This window comes from Boleophthalmus pectinirostris, unplaced genomic scaffold (assembly GCF_026225935.1).
Source record: "Boleophthalmus pectinirostris isolate CB_2022bp ecotype Guang Dong unplaced genomic scaffold, ASM2622593v1 HiC_scaffold_4, whole genome shotgun sequence".
NCBI classification, from domain to species: Eukaryota; Metazoa; Chordata; class Actinopteri; order Gobiiformes; family Gobiidae; genus Boleophthalmus; species Boleophthalmus pectinirostris.
This window is the reverse complement of record NW_026571353.1, coordinates 28,373,485-28,388,074: the sequence shown is the minus strand read 5'-3', so window position 1 is coordinate 28,388,074 and position 14,590 is coordinate 28,373,485. Positions and strand designations below refer to the sequence as shown.

The window sequence follows — 14,590 nt, the reverse complement described above, 5'->3', positions numbered from 1 at the left end:
GAGGTAACAGCATTCGAACATGGCTAAAAGCTCACAAGAGTCAATTTTGCGCAATAGAGAGTCTTGAACTTATTTATCTCCAAATACCCAGAAGGAAATCCAGACTAGTTGAACATGGTTATTAATATAATACTAACTAATGCTTTTTAAAGTCTTTCCCGTCAAGATAACAATACACCCATGTATATTTCATAATCAACAGGCTCATGTTCTTGACTTGACTTAAAACATTTTCAAAGCGTATGTTTCAACATCTACAAAATGAGGCTTATATTCTAACCTCACTCTGACTAAATGGAACAAGCAGCTCGGGGCCAAACATCCGAATGCGTCCTCACAACACCAAAACATATTTCTCCTCAAATTTGCAAACAAGTTGTGAGCGCCAGAGCACGTTGAGCGCATATGTGTTGACAGTTTGTGTGTATGCATTTGATAAAGACCACATCTCCAGGCTCAGGTCCCAGGGCCGCAGAGGGACCGAGCTCTCCCCCACCCAGGCCCACAAAAGCAGGCATTCACCTCCTCCTCGTGCCCCTGCTCCGGACTGGTACAGCCAACAAGGCAACTCTGGCAAAGTCAAAATCACATGGACACTCACGGACACAGGGAGAGACGGCCAACTGGCGGGATACAAGAACAGGGACTAGTGTTGTCACGATACTAAAATCTACTAAAATTCAAGCTCGATTTCGATACTAAAGGAATAGACTTGATACTCTGACACCATGATGATAATAATAAATAACATTTCAGCATAAAATAATAGTACTTTATATTACCATATAGTGTTACAGAATATCTGTGTAATCTGTATAATTCGTTAATTCGTTTTCAATATAAAACCAAAAATAAGAAAACGAAAAAAACGTTTCTTCATTATTTGTTTCCAGAACCAAAAGGAAAAAATGGATAATGATTCTTTTTTTTTTTTTCATTTTTCGATTTTGTGTTTAAATGAATAATGGAAAAAACGAATAACAGCCTTTTCCCGTTTCTGTGACTTAAACTTTTGCACCACATACGGACTAAAACAGGCCTAAAACAGGAGTAAACCAGGTCTTAACCAGAACTGAACCAGGATTGAACCGGGTCTAAACCAGGACTAAACTGGGTCTAAACCAGGTTTAAACCAGGTTTAAACCAGGTCTAAACCAAGTCAGTCCCGGTCTCAGTCCCTGTCTCAGTCCCGGTCTCAGTCCCGGTCTCAGTCCCGGTCTCAGTCCCGGTCTCAGTCCCGGTCTCAGTCCCGGTCTCAGTCCCGGTCTCAGTCCCGGTCTCAGTCTCGTCTCAGTCCCAGTCTCAGTCCCAGTCCCAGTCCCGGTCCCAGTCCCGGTCCCAGTCCCAGTTTCAGTCTCAGTTTCAGTCCCGGTCTCAGTAACAGTCTGGTCTCGGTCTGGTCCTCGTCTCAGCCCCGATCACCCAACAGTCTACGTGGGTGCACCACCAGGCCAGTCCCGACACTCAGTATTGGTTCAGTCTTGAATTAATCCTGGTTTAGACCTGGTTTAGTCCTGGTTTAGTCCTGCCTGGCATCACAGTTATCAATTTTTTCCATTATTCATTTCAACACACAATCGAAAACTGAAAAACATTTTTTATTTTGGTTTTGGAGACAAATAATTAATAAATATATATATTTTTTTATTATTATTGTTATTATTATTTTTGCTTTTATTTTGAAAAATGAATGAAAGACTGATACACGAATTCTGTGTAATCCCTCAGTTGTCCAGGTATGTCCCACAGTGGTTCACATTCGTAAACTTGTCTTTTCTGTCTTATACTTGTTCTGAAACAGCTAAAGATCATCCTAAAACTATTCAGGAAAGGCAAATTTCTGTCCTGTGAATGTTACTTTTTTAGTCTTGATAGTTCCAGTACTAGTCTGAAGTTATAGTATCAATTTTTTTATGCTTTCTTACTTAAAAAGACCGACGCTAATCAATTAGAAATGGCATGATCCTGATTAAAATGTAATAGCCCTAACATACATACCACATTAAAGTTAAAAGCTGAAAAAGTCAACTACACACGTACACACAGTCTAGAGAGTACAATAACAAAATCACATGCATGCGTTGACCTCCGCTGACCCCGTGTGAATAATCTGTAACATTGTATTACGCCTTAATTCGATTTAACCATTCCACACAATTCATGCAACAGCGGGCATAAACTCAATATTTTCATCCCATTGAAGCTGAATATAAGCATGGCTGTTTTGTTCTGCTGTGCCGGACCACCCAGTCAGACCAATGGAGCTGAAGGGGAGGGGGGCACGTCTCCAGGCATTACCAAAACACACTTGATTTCTTTTTTTCCCGAACCAAACAGCGTTCCCATCTGATTCTGTCTGAAGTCATGTTTATAATACTCATCATTAATAGCAGGCCTGGGATAACTGGAGCGACATGGTTGGACGAGGAGAGGCCAAGTCCACAGCTCCGATACTCCAGGACTCCTTCAAAGACCGAGCATGTTAGTGATTTAGACCCTCTGCACACTGACAGCGGACTAACCGGTGGGCTTGTCTGGAGCGCTCACACAGGACTGCACTGAAGGCTTGGGAAAACAGGGACGTGGGAGCTGGGCTGGAGGGGAGACCACTAGACTGGAATAGTGCTGTAAAGCAGTGGTCCTCAACCTTTTCAGCGTCACAGACCGGTTTTATGTCCGACAGTATCTCTGTTTTAGTCTTGGTTTAGTTCTGGCTTAGACCTGTTTTAGTCCTGGTTTTAGTCCTGGTTTTAGTCCTGGTTTTAGTCCTGGTTTTAATCCTGGTTTTAGTCCCGGTTTTAGTCCCGGTTTTAGTCCCGGTTTAGACCTGGCTCAGTCCTGTTTTAGTCCCAGTTTACTCCCGGTTTAGTCCCGGTTAAGTCCTGGTTTATTTATGCCTGGTTTAATTCTGGTTTAGTCCTGGTTTAGTTCTGGTTTAGACCTGGTTTAGTCCTGGTTTTGTCCCGGTTTAGTCCCGGTTTAGATCTGGTTAACTCCTGGTTTATTTATACCTGGTTTAATTTTGGTTTAGGACTGGTTTAGTCATGGTTTAGTCATAGTTTAATTCTGGTTTAGTCCTGGTTTTAGACCTGGTTTAATCCTGGTTTACTTCTGGTTTAGACCTGGTTTAGAGATGTGTTTGGGGGTGGGGGTCTGGTACCAAACGAGTCCATTTGATTGTTGGTGTAGACATGGTTTGGTCCTGTTCTAGTCCTAGTTTAGTCCTGGTCGAGTTCTGGTTCAGTTCCAAGTTTAGCTGGAGTTTAGTTCAGATTTTGATAATTTTGCAAGTGTGAATGTACCCTTCCTCTATATTCTTTATGGTTTTTGCACTCTGGTCAAATAAATAAGCACTAAATACTACAGTCACAACAATTTCCATACATCTTTTTGCTTTTTGGTCGTTACATAAACACATGAACTCCACGCATGAGGAAACTCTTAAAGGGACACTGTTAAAATGCCTGGTGAACACATTCCAAGTTGCGGACTACCACCCAAAGACTCGGAGTTTACAGCGAGGAGCGGGACAAGTCTGAGGAATGCACTCTCTCTACAGGAAACTGCACATTAAGGCCCGCGGGCTCGCAGAATTCCACACTTCATGAGGTTACAGCGTTTTGGGGTCAGCAGAGAGCCCAGCACACGGCCTCGGGGTGAAATTAACACCACAGCTGGACTGGTCCGAGCACAGTGTTAGCGTAGATTTAGGCTAGAGTTAGGGTAGAGTTAGGGTAATGTTAGAGTTAAGGTTACGGGCATATCCTATTTACCTGGGACAGTCCCTGCTTTGAGCCCTGTGTCCCCTGTCCCAGCAGAGTTATGCAAAACCATTGATTTGTCTCACTTCTATACAAGACATGTTCCAGGTGTTCACCGTTTTGACCAATCTGAAACCCACCAACAGTAAAAAAGGGGAATATATTGTCATTTGTAAACTAAAATTTAGAAATTTGTGCTTGAAAATGAGCAGAAGGAAAAAAAATGCGGCAACAGAAGTCCCTCAGATGATATACACAAAAGACTCGAGGAAGGACAATGTTACACGCTCTTTTCACTATTTTACTTATACCAACCTTCGCGATCTGGTGTGTCACAGTTTTGAGTATGAAAATCTGGTGTTAGAGCAGAGTTAGCGTTGTGATGTTCGTGAAAGAGTCGGCTATTTTGAAAGGTTCCTTAAAGGTGAACTGAGTAACTTTCATGGTGAAGGGTCCGCCACCAGCACCAACTGACCCACAGGTTGACGATACTATTCTAGCTCCCACAGATGAATGCTGTCGTTGTGTCTTTGGACAAGGCACATAACCCACTCCGCTCCTAGTGTCTGTGTACACTGGTGTATGAGTCTGTGTGTGAATGGGAGAGTGGTTCCTTTGAGAGCCTTGAAGGTGGAAAACGCTATATAAAAATGTGACCATTTACCTGCGATGTTCCACAGTATGAAGTTAAGCATATGTGTTTCTATGGTAACAGGCAAGTAACACCACCAGACCAAGTTACGACTCATATCTGTGGAGATGTTACCCTGCTTACAGAATGAATGCGTGATTTTGCTGAAATTATGAGCAATAAAAATACCTGTAATTGCATTAAATGTAAGATTTAATTTTAATATCACACTATGAGACATTCAAAGCATCAATATCTCTGTGTGGCAAATCCTCCACCACAAAAGTTACACAGTGCACCATTAACCTGAACGATTGGATCCCAATCAAATGTTCTAAAAGAACCAATATTTGTTGTCCCAAATTTTATGCATTTTTATCCTGATTAAAGCTGAGCCAACACAAGAATCAGCACAGAAGCTGAGCAGGCAACTTGAGTGAGATCTTTGTGCACAAAAAAACATATTTGGCATCTTAATAACAGTTAATTTTTGAGTTATTATTATTGTAGTGCAGCATTTTATTTAGAATTTCATCATTTCAAAGGGTAAACATACTCCCACTATCAAATACTATCCATCAAATACACAAAAAGTTAAAAAAACCTCTTTTGAACAGCTCGTTGACATGAATGGATCTAAAAGATTCGGATCCCAAAAAGGAGCCAAAAGTCCCATCACTAGCGCAGTGTTAGTGTAGTTAGCGTCGTTTGAGCGCAGTGTCAGCGCAGTGTTGGCATAACCCGCATCCACACAGCTGTGTTTCTTTAGTGACACATCCTCCTCCTCTTCACAGAACACAGTGACCCCACCAAATGCCCGTACAGCGCCAATGACCTCAAGCTCAGTGTCATTGACTTTGCACTCATTCCTGACCTGTTCTTACGCTTTTCTGCACAAAATAAAGAAACTAGTCAACATCTGATATGGGTGATGCCAGTAAACTTATAACAGGGTGAAAGAGTTTTGGCAAAACAGAGCACTGTGTAACTTTTAATGATTAGGACAAAAATGCATTGCTTTAATTCAATGGTAACAAGACCCTTTCTTGTTATTTCTAGTATGCAACATGTAACTAAATATTATACAAGATGTTCTCAGTCTTATTATTACCATGCTGCAGGCTAATTTAGATTTCTCATTGAAAACTTGAAGTTGTAATTTGAGCAATCCTTTGTATTTAGCCTGACCCTACTAATTGACAACATGTGATAATAATCCAAGACTTCTTCTCCCAGTTCAGCTTATATATTTACCAACCTCTAATAGGCCAACCTCATTCTCTAATAGGGATGTAACAATAACAGAAATATCGTGATATCGTATCGTCAAAAGTCTCTCAGTAATATCATGGACCATCACAATGTATCGAATCACAAGTTTCTTTGCTTCAATTCATTGTTATGGTGCAGCAATAGCTAAAAAACAGGGAACTACATAGACAATGATCCTTTGCTCTGTTTTGGTGCAAACTACAAGAAGAAATAACAGTTCTAAGCACTTTTAAATCTTAGTTCTTTGGATCAAGTTTGTCAAGGCATATTAAAACAAAAAAGTAGCATATTATATATTATAAATACCGTACTGTGAGATGTACATCGTGAAAATATCGTACCGGGAGATTTGGATATTGTTGCATCCCTATTCTCTAAGCATCGCAAAACATTTAATAACAGATTGCAGTTCAATCAATTAATCAAACTTTATTTTTAGAGCCCTTTAGAACACTTAAGGTGACCAAAGTACAGTTAATATACTAAATTTTACAGAAATGCCAACATTACATAAGTCACATGTAATAGCAAATAGTGGAGAATACTGCAATTAAAAATTAAATAAATTATGGAAAAGGCTAGATACCAGTTAAACACACAATGTAATTTTCAATAGTAACTTCTGTGTGCGTGTCTGTTTTTGAGTGTGTGTGTTTTTTCACTTCACATAAACATCAAGATCATTGTAAAGGTCCACAATATTTACAGTGATTTCTTTAGTATCTTTCTGGATCCAAATTAGCATCTTTCTGGATCGAATTTAGTATCTTTTGAAATTAGTATCTTTCTGGATGGAATTTAGTATCTTTCTGGATGGAATTCAGTATCTTTCTGGATCAAAATTTGTATCTTTTTGGATCGAATTTAGTATTTTTCTGGATCGAATGTAGTATCTTTTGAAATTAGTATCTTTCTGGATGGACTTTAGTATCTTTCTGGATCAAAATTTGTATCTTTTTGGATCGAATTTAGTATTTTTCTGGATCGAATTTAGTATCTTTTGAAATTAGTATCTTTCTGGATGGAAATTAGAATCTTTCTGGATCGAAATTTGTATCTTTCTGGATGGAATTTAGTATCTTTCTGGATCGAAATTAGTGTCTTTTGAAATTAGTATCTTTCTGGATCGAATTTAGTATTTTTCTGGATCGAATTTAGTATCTTTTGAAATTAGTATCTTTCTGGATGGAATTTAGTATCTTTCTGGATCGAAATTAGTATCTTTTGAAATTAGTATCTTTCTGGATCGAATTTAGTATCTTTCTGGATCGAAATTAGTGTCTTTCTGGATCGAAATTAGTATCTAGCTTTGATACAAGTTGTCAATTTTTTCGACAGCCCTACTTGCAAAAAGCATGTTACAGTCAAAATTAAAACTCTTGTCTAACTACACAACCTAAACACAGAGTCCAGCTTAAGCCATGTCCAGACACCATTTGCACAGACGATTCAACCATTACAAATGATTCATTAGCAGCCTGGTAACATGCACAGTTAGACTTCACATGTTTCAGTCCCATATGCCAGCACTCGATGTGTTATATAGACTCTTGGCTGGTCTGTGCATGTGCTGAAAATCTTAAACCGCTCTTTGAAAGCTCTCCAGAAATGAAATGTAAACTGGAGGCAAGGACACATAGGACCACAGAGAAATGACTTCACTAAAAGAGCAGCTTTGAAAATATTTAGCCAACAGTGAAGCGTGCACCCATAAGACTTTTGAAGGGTTTTTGCCCAGGGCCCTGCCAAAACCACACACTCAGGGCCAAAGACAATACAGCACTGATTTATACATCGCATATTCATTTGCAAACTCAAGGTAGGGCTGCGTGATTTGGGGGGAAAAAAATTAAAAATCGTGATTAGACTTGCGATGTGCAGAACTGTCTCGATAACACATTCTGAATTTCGATATATTGCTGAAGAAAATGTAGATGATGAATGATTACCTTGGAATACTGAAACTACTTTATGCCACTGACACAACGACCCAATTTTAAACCACAAAAACAATTCTAAATGTACAATACTGTAAAAAACCAAGAGCTGCAATAAATAAAACAGCAGATTGAAACACTTTAGTATTTAGTTTGCATCTGTTATGAATTATAGAAGGTGAAATCTTATTGTATAGCCAAAAAATACACACAAATTACCCAGTAGTGCAAAGAAAAACTACGGGCGATAAATAGTGACTTAGTTGTATTGACAGGTCTAGTGATAGGTGTTTAAAAAGTAAGATTTGCACATTCTAAACAACGCATGGAGCATTAACATTTGAGAGGAGACTGAAAAATAAACTGATAAATGAATACAAGAATCTCATGCATTTCAGAACATGTTTGTAGAGGCCTAAACTACAGCTACAAAAAGAAATTCTATAGGCCGACCTAAATAATGGCAGCTTAAATTGCAACAGTGAGTACAGTTTTGTAATTTGTACTCAACAAAGCAAATACTTTCAAATAATCCAAATCTGTATAGTGCTTTTCTCTACCAAGCAATGAAATCTACTTTTGGTAACATATATGCATGCAAAAAGGGTGAAGTGTCTTGCTTAAGGACACAACAAGAGTATGCATTGCTAGTAATGGGAATCAGGCCACCAATGATCACTACATTTAGCTATTGCTGGGACAACTCTAATACAATTAACCATATATAAAATTTAATTGAACACAAACTTGCACTTTGAAGATGAAAACAGCACTGAAAAATCGGATGTTAAAAGATGCACTGTGTAACTTTTCTAGTGGAGGGTCGGTCACCTGCTTGTTTTTATGGATATGCCATTGCTCTGCCTGGAATGTTCCACAGTATGACATTAAACAAATCTACTTTACATTTGTGCAATTAGGTGGTTTTATAGCTCAAAAATATCTAGAAAAACAGACATTTTGACTGCAAGCAGGATTGCCTCTCCACATATCTGACCTGTAACTTAGTTTGGTTTGGGCTTCCTGAAGATAGAAAGGTCTAATACCAATACTGAGAACCATTCCAGACAAAGCAAAAACATCTATATGAAGAAAAACATTCAACAGACCCTCCACCAGAAAAGTTACACAATGCACCTTTAACAAATTCAGGTTATGTTTGCACTGAAACGAATCACTGTATCACCATATCGGAAACAATTTGCATCCAGACATGTCGTTTCTAGGTAGGTAATTCTAGCTATGCTGTTTCCCATTTGCTTATGGTTTATTTAAACTGTTTTCTGTAATAGTGTCACATGACTGATGTCACCAACACAGCAAATCAGGAAGAACATCAACTAGAGTTCCTACATCAGCGTATCAGCGTTTTCAGGCGTCCACACAGTGCAAGATTAGATCCTTACTCAGATGAATTCATGGAAGCTGGCGGCACCAGATCATTCCGCCTCTAGAGCTGTTTTCAGTCGGATTAGTGTGGACGAACACTGCATCCGCAACGAAAACGACTCGAATACATACTAGTGTGGATGTGGCCTCATTCTCTGTCCTTTATCTACAGTAGACCCCATACATAGAAATTCCAAGACTCAAAAAATCTCTCAGTTTGGGCTAGACTTCATGTCTGCTACAATTTGTTTACGCTGCATTCAGAAATCTTACACATTTATGGCTCGAACTCAAACTAGCCACCACCAGATGACCTTGCATATCAGTCGGCATCAATAACCCGAATTAAAAACTGGCTCTGATTCACGATTTTCTTCAAGTTTGTTTACCGCTCATTATAAATTCTGCCCACTGCACACATACACTTCCTTGCCTGGCATCTTCACAGGAACCCGGGCCAAACTTACTACAAAAACATCCCCCTCGTCCAATCAGATGGCTGCGTTGGTACATGCACAGGGACAGCCTATGTGTGTCACTGTATTGGGATCACTCAGAGTGGGCCATTCAACGTGTTGCATAACATTAACCCTTGGTCCCCCTATTCTCCAAGAGTGGAAGGGGAAAGGGTGGGAGGGGGCAGAGGGGCGCACTGTAAAAAGGAATTTAATACACAGGAGCATGGAGAGTTAGGCCTGTCACATTTTGAAGTGTGATATATTGCTGAAGTAAATATAGACGATAAACGATAATACTGAAATGAATTAATGCCACTGACAATAGAGCTGCTCGATTATGGAAAAAACTCATTGTCACGATTATTTTGGTCAATATTGAAATCACGATTATTGAGCATTTCTCTCAAAAAAAACTCACTTTGTTATTGATAATTTATGCAAAAATTAAAAAAAATTATAGGCTACAAATATGAACCTTAGAGCAGTTTTGCAATGTATAAAACATAAAAAATGAATAAAATATGCTTTGAACATTAAATAACAGCATAGAAAACCATAAATGTATCCAAAATAAACTAAATATTCAGCTGTTCTACAATCTCTATAGGCGAGTTTCATTGTTGACAAAAGCGCGCGTTGCATGCTGGGAATTATTTTGGTCGGCGGCAAGAAACACTAATTCAACATGACGGACGGAGCGAGAAAGCACGTAAAGGGTATTGATCCCGGTTATTTATCCACTCTAACGGCAGAGGACCCAAGACAATTTGACCAGAAATTGGTCATAAGCATCGATGGACGACAAATCACCCTTTTCAACCCCTACAAAGCCTGGACAAAAACAAAGTTCTGGTCGGAATCACCAATTACCTGGCCAAATATTCACTTCGACGATATCCACAATGACTTGGTGGAAACTCCTGGGCCATTCACAGCAGAAAAGATGAAAGCCTACAAGAGTCTCGATGTGTTGTTGAACTTGTTGGAGTCCACAGTTTGCTAGGATCTTCTACGTTTGCTCTGTGAATGTTTGAAAGCATTTAATTCGCCGTTAGTGGGTTCTTTTCACTCGGAATACGAAAAAGACATTTTCCTTCTTCCATGCTTCTATTTGTGCATCCGATAATGCAGCAGGAATTTACTATTATCGGGGATAAATACACGAGGTTACGCGGGCTTTTAATAACAATGACGTCAGCTGAAACTCGCCTATATTTAAAAATTAAAATAAACATACTAAATTATATAAAATAAACTTTGTTAAGCTTTAAATTGTTTCAACTTTTTAATCTTTTTTTTTTTTATTTGACACATGAATCGAAATCGCGATCAAAATTCGATTAATTGCACAGCTTTAACTAACACAGTAACTCTAAAGCAGATTTAAACCACAGAAACTATTCATTAATCTTACTTAGTTTGCATCTGTAATGAGCCATACAAGTGAATTATTAATTCAACCTTTTACGGCTTAAGTCTTATTGTATTGCCAAAAAATTAACCACAACTTTCACAGTAGTGCAAAGAAAATATACACATGATAAATACTGATCCCAAAAATACACAGTTCCAACGTTAAGTCAATGTAGTAATTTTTGTGACAGGCGTACACACAGGTTTAAATAGGTTAAAATCAGGGTATTATATGTTATATGCTGTTTTAGGTGATTTTAACAAGATTATTTTAGTAATATTTTTGTTTACAATTGTTCTGGAAAGGTACTTTAAACTAGAGGTTCCTTTTTTCTAATTAAAATAAAATCTGGTTATGGAATTCAAGGTGCCACCAGGCCAACTTATGTAACAGATCTGTGGAGAAGTGCTACCAGTCGCAGTAAGAATGCATGTTTTTCAAGCAAGAAGAACACATGTGTTTAAACGCATGCAAGATAAATTAATGCTATACTGTGGAACATTACAAGAAAAGCAGTGACAACTCTATGGAGACGAGAGCTGGGTATCATTAAGAAGCTGATGATACGATACATACCTTGATACATAGGCCAAGAAACGATACGCTTTTAAATACAGTGCACTTTCGATTCAATGCGATATATTTCAAATCGATTCAATATGGTTCACTGAAAAACAAAGGATAAATCATGGCTGTGATTCTAAATCCATTAAGTCTGTGCAAAGTTAAGATGAAAAACGCCCATTTTACTCATAAAAACTGTGAAAATGTCAACACAACTGTAGGTCTTACACAAAATAATTTAGTAACATATCTAAAAATATTCTTGGCGATATATCAGTACAGCAGCACATGATATTGATACTGTATCATCAAATTAAACGATACGATATATCAATATTTCAATATTTTTGCACACCCCTAATAGAGACAAGCAGTTGGCATGTCCTTTGCCTTAAAAACTAACTAAATCAAAGAAAATTTAGCTTGAAATAAGAAATAAAACAATGACTTAATTGATAACTTCACAACTGCACAAACACTACATAAAAAATTGGAATAAACTGGGACTTAACCCCTGAACTAGGACTCAATTTAACTGGACTCAATTTATGACTGAACGAGGAATAAAAAAGGACCAAACCAAGAATTTCACTGGACTAAATTTAGGACTAAACCAGGACTAAAAAATTACTAAACCAAGAATTTCACTGGACTAAATTTAGGACTAAACCAGGACTAAAAAATGACCAAACCAAGGATTTCAGTGGACTCAATTTAGGACTAAACCAGGACTAAAAAAAGACCAAACCAAAGATTTCAGTGGACTCAATTTAGGACTAAACCAAGACTAAAAAGGGACCAAACCAAGGATTTCACTGATCTCAATTAGGACTAAACCAGGAATAAAAAAGGACCAAACCAAACATTTCACCGGACTCAATTTAAGACTAAACCAGGACTAAAAAAGGACCAAACCACGGATTTCACTGAACTCAATTTAGGACCAAACATGAATGAAAACCAATTAAAGAAACTTCTCAAATTCCAGTGATTTTAACTCGTATAGATTTTTCAGTTTTTACAGTGTATGTTTGTAAGGAGTGGACATCACCCCATCCCTGTTCTCTTACCCCCCTAAACCCCGCCTCTGTATTCTCTCACTTTCTCTCCTTTTGCTCCATTGAATGCTGCGCTCTGATTGGCCGGATCATGACAGCGATCAGCCCGGCCCCTCTGTCAGTGCACCGCAGCCCACCCCCCTTCACCCCCGTCACCCCCATACCACTTTGGGTCTTTTACAAGCACAGAAAAGCCCGCCAGGAGTAACGCAATACTTTTACTCAAGTACAACCAGAAGCAAGTTCGATAAAATATACTTTATTTTTTGACTTCTTTGGTTTGAGACAGTGCATATTAAAGGTGCATTGTGTCACTTTTCTGGTGGAGGGTCCTCTGGAGATGTTATTGCTTTGCCTGGAATGCTCCACAGTATGGCATTAAATGTATCCTTCTAGTATGATTTCATTAGGTGTGTTTTTATTGCTCAAAAGTATGGAAGATTATGAATTTTAAATGCTGTTGAATTTCTCATTTTGAATTATTTTTACTCTGAAAAAATATGTTTGAATTATTTTTTATAGTTTTTCATTTTCAAAGTGTTTAAAATTCAATATAAAAAAAAATTATAAAATCATCAAACTTTTTAAATATTCAGCACAAATATTCTCAAGCCCTCAAATTCAACAGTCAAAATTCAGAGTGGAAAATTCGCAGTGGAAAAATTCGCAAGGCCTAAGGAATTGATCCAAAGTGATTCGATCTAACTTTTTTAGTTTTTATTTTGAATTTAAAGCCTATTGAAAGAGTACACTTAAACGTTCAGCAACTTTCATTGTAAAATTCTGAATAAAAATAATTCACAAAAAACATATTTTTTCAAAGTTAAAAAACTCAAAGTGAGAAATTCAACGGTATTTAAAATTCAAAATCTGATGGAAAAAAATATCTTCCATACAAAAGTACCTTGAAAAAACTACATTTTTTTACATAGTGTGCGTGAGCTTGCCTCTCTTCTCTCCACAGATCAGACTAGTAAATTAGCCTGGTGTCTCTGCCGGCTTTCTCCAAGAAGATTAATGCCCTACTGCGGAACATACCAAGCAAACTTCATGGAAACAAGCAGCTGGCAGACAGAAGTTAACACAGAACTTGTATACAAAAGTTCTTATTTTGGAGTTCAAACTGACAAAAACTAAGCAGCTACTCTTATTTCTGACAATACTACACAATCTCCATGTACAGTAGAGTCTGAATCAGGCCTCTCCATGTGTGCGTATACTTGTGTGTATGGACAGGATTAGCTGGATTAGACGCTGTCTCAGTGTGGACCTCCTGCTGTGAGGAGGAAGCCCCAAAACCAGGTCACCTCTCTGCCTCAGCGCTATGGCGACCTCCCATACTCTCAGCCAAATGTGTACTGAGCCAGTGGAAAGAGAAACAGTGTTTACTCAAGTTTAATTAACAAAATGTGAGCTCTCAATTACCAGAATATATTAGCCTATTAGTTTTAGTTTGACGTTATGTGTTGAATGCTGAAAATATATTTAAAGACGCCAAATGGTGCTTTCAGCTTCCTGCAAAACAGAGTACATGAGAACTTTGTAGACTAAAAATCTATTGGTTAATTGACTGCAGAAGGATGCAATTATTTACATTAGACGTTTTTATTTAAGCGTAGTCTTATCATTGACTGCAAGGCATATGGTCTGTTTGGAGGAAGACATTTGCAGAGCTGTAGTGCTAATTACTGAATAATTTGTAAACTAATGCAAAATGTGGTCGACTGAGACATTATTTAGTTTTGTTTAAGAAAGCAGAAAATTGTTAGCCTGATTCATCAGACGGTTTCACTTCGTGGAAACTGTCTGACCTCACAGTATTAGGATTTGTTCGCTCGACGGTAGCCAGGTACTTTTTTTTTTAACCAATCACTGCTATTTGGTCGTGATGAATGTAATGCACTGCTACCGCGGCTGACTGGTGTATTAACCTTTTCTGAAATCCCGTAGGAAGAAGGACAATAACGTCTTTCCCCTTGATAAAATTCACCAAACATTCTCTTTGTTCCAGCTTTAAATCCTCGATTTCGGGAATCGTTGCCAACACAGAATGTATGTCTCCTCGCTGATTGGCTGGTGATTGGTCTACAACTTCCAGGGTTCTTC

At 38.2% G+C, this 14,590-nt stretch overlaps 1 protein-coding gene across 1 annotated transcript in view; it reads right to left on the bottom strand.

The window, feature by feature from the left end:
• ptch1 (patched 1) overlaps positions 1-14,590 on the bottom strand; it is a 132,865-nt gene that overhangs the window by 81,316 nt on the left and 36,959 nt on the right. The gene's annotated exons all lie outside the window — the stretch shown is intronic.